Below are 2,715 nucleotides of genomic sequence, written 5' to 3' on the forward strand. Positions count from 1 at the left end.
AATATTATTATTATTATGTTATACACGTAGATCATGTCCATGATGCCTTTCCTCTGCGCAGGTCCACCGCACTATTGTTTTTAAGATCAACATCATTATTACTTCTGCATATGCATTACATACTATGATCATGCTGGCTTCATCCCTTATCTCCCAAGCTACCACAACCCCCCCCCCCCCCCCCCCACCCCGGTGCGTCTGCCCAGTGTTGACTCCGAGACCCACAGTCGGACGAGCTGCCCAGGCCTCACCACCACTGCCGTTTCCGTGCTGCCTTCTCGATACATACGTATGTACACTGTATATCATGTGCACATTCACATGTCTGAAGGTTTGTGGTTTTTCAATAAAAAAAAATTAAAAAAAAGTCCCTGGCTGTAGCCCACGAGAGTTTCGAGATCTTCCATCACCACTGCGCTGGCAGTACTGCAGTGGTGCATAACCATGATAACGATGTCGCGGGTTTCGCAAGTGACTGATTATTGGTCGCTGCCGTTGAGGGTCAAAGGTCATCTCCCAAAAGTGGCGACATTCGTCAAATGACGGCAATCTGTGATATGCGGCGCGGCGCAGTAGGCCATAGATCCTACGTAGGGTCTACTGATTCTCGCTCTAGCATAGCGCTATATAGCATGCATGCAGTGTCATGATACAAGCACGGACCTAGCGCGCGCGAGCTGCAGCGCCGCGGACCGTCTACAAAGGGTGGTCAAAGTCCAAAAGGTCAAGCTGTGTACTTTCCAAAACAAGCAGACTGCAAAATACAATGTCATGTATAGCACCACGTAGATTTACGTAGAATCAAACAAAAGGGACGTAGTCTACGTAGCTACGTAGATCTACGTAGGTGGATCGTAGAAGGGGTAGACGGCAGAAGTAGAGGAGTCGGGCCGAACAGGGAAAGTGGGGGGGGGGGGGGGGGGGGCCGGGGGAGGGGCGGGGGAGTAGGGTGTTTCCTGTGCACATGTGCATGATTTGGGTTGATCCAGCATTTCAGATCTACAACTACACACACATGTAGCTACAGCCTACATGTACACAGACTCTGGATCGTGGTATGGCAAGCGCAAACGTCGCCACAGCGCCGTTGTTGTCGCAAGGGACGTGTCATGAAGGATCTCGAGAGTTGAGTCGGAATTTTATTACTCCTTGACCTCCGATCCGCCTCGCAACTCTCTCTCGGATCGGCTGAGTCGGCTCACTTCCCCGTTTGTTCCGACTACACTCTACAGTACAAAACTAAGTACGAGCAGATGAATTTTGTTTGTTATTCTCCACATTGCATGTCTCTTTGTCACTAAGTTTTCGATATGAACCAGGAATCCAGTTCCCTCTTCGTATAAAGAAATAATACTGGTACCATGTCCTCGCGGAGAGAGGCCAGCAACTTTAGTACTCTCGAAAGGGGCAGAGACGCGCTCGTCGCATAACGTCGGCGGAATTGTCTTCATCCGTTCCCGAAGGAACTTCCTCTTTAGTATAATGCTAGGTTGAGACTTCCCGTCGCTTCCCGAGTTGGCTTGGACGCGAGCCACTCTGAACAGGGACCACACTGTCTGTGCTTGCGGGGAGGTTCAGTCCGTTCCTTTGTGAACCCGGCGCTGAAAGGGTACCGCTGCGTATGTGTGAGCAGGTGAGGAGGCTCTGCAAATGTTGTTGTGACTTACTACATTAGATGATTAATCTCTTAGTACCGTCTCATCCAGATTATTTGTAATGCAGTCAAATGATAACTCCACTTGCACAATTCACAAGTGTTTAGTATCACGAAATCAGTATCTTCCACATCAGAACATGACAACACAACCATGTGACTTGAATGCAAGCGGGGTTTTTTCACCGGGTGGTTCCACTGCATGCCCTATATCCTTGAAGGAGATGGTGCTGCAAGCTCGAAATACACCTACTGGTACATGCATTTCTCCAGTTTGTTCAACTGAACAAAGTCTAGCCGATACAGTCACGCAAGAATGACTATATCCAGCATCCCATTGCGACGCAAAGTTGATCTACGGCTGCTGAAAAACCATCGTGACTCACAGAGTTGTGCGCTGCATTACATACCGGCTATCCGTGCCTAGCTTGCACTGCCAGGTAATATGCATGCATACCTGTGCAGTGTGGTCGGTATGAGTAGTCTCAGACTGCGCATATGTGCATACTGAAGTCACGCATGTAGGGTGTGCTGTGTTACAATGTACACGGACAAAGCGTTTGTCACTGCCAAGTGTGATTTTACCCATAATTATATCATGCATCCGGCAATTTTCATACAGTACACTCTACTCCTGATAAAATGGTTGCCATTTGCAGGGGAATTAGTTCTTTACGGGTTTGTTAGAACGGAAATGCATTCGCACCATACAAACAACACGACATCACTAGCATGTGGCCTATGGCTGTATGATTGCACTTGGCAATCATGCGACCCTACAAGAAATGGTTCTTAATGAACGAAAAGTGATCGATACACAGGGTCAATTTTCTATGAGCTCAAACAAGAACATGGACGACAGTTCGCTATGTCACGAATTTTGCTATGTAAATGCACAACTTTGCTATACGTGGAATAGACAGTACTTGCAGCCGCAGGCTATGGCTTTGGCTATCCTGTGCTGTATCCACATCCTTGCCAGAGGCAATGCTTTCGGTTTATACCGCCCTTCCCTTCGACACTGGTTGTTCCCGCTGCAGTTGTTCTGTGCAGGTGTCAAC

The 2,715-nt window shown here is 48.3% G+C and overlaps 1 protein-coding gene across 1 annotated transcript in view; it reads left to right on the forward strand.

Annotated features, from left to right (window-relative positions):
• The first annotated feature begins 1,264 nt into the window (after positions 1-1,264).
• LOC135821733 (uncharacterized) overlaps positions 1,265-2,715 on the forward strand; it is a 96,640-nt gene continuing 95,189 nt past the window's right edge. Inside the window, exon 1 of the mRNA XM_065334732.1 lies at positions 1,265-1,633. The gene's annotated coding sequence lies outside the window, so the exon portion shown is untranslated. The remainder of the gene's footprint in view (positions 1,634-2,715) is intronic.

The sequence above is a fragment of the Sycon ciliatum genome, chromosome 7 (assembly GCF_964019385.1).
Source record: "Sycon ciliatum chromosome 7, ocSycCili1.1, whole genome shotgun sequence".
NCBI classification, from domain to species: Eukaryota; Metazoa; Porifera; class Calcarea; order Leucosolenida; family Sycettidae; genus Sycon; species Sycon ciliatum.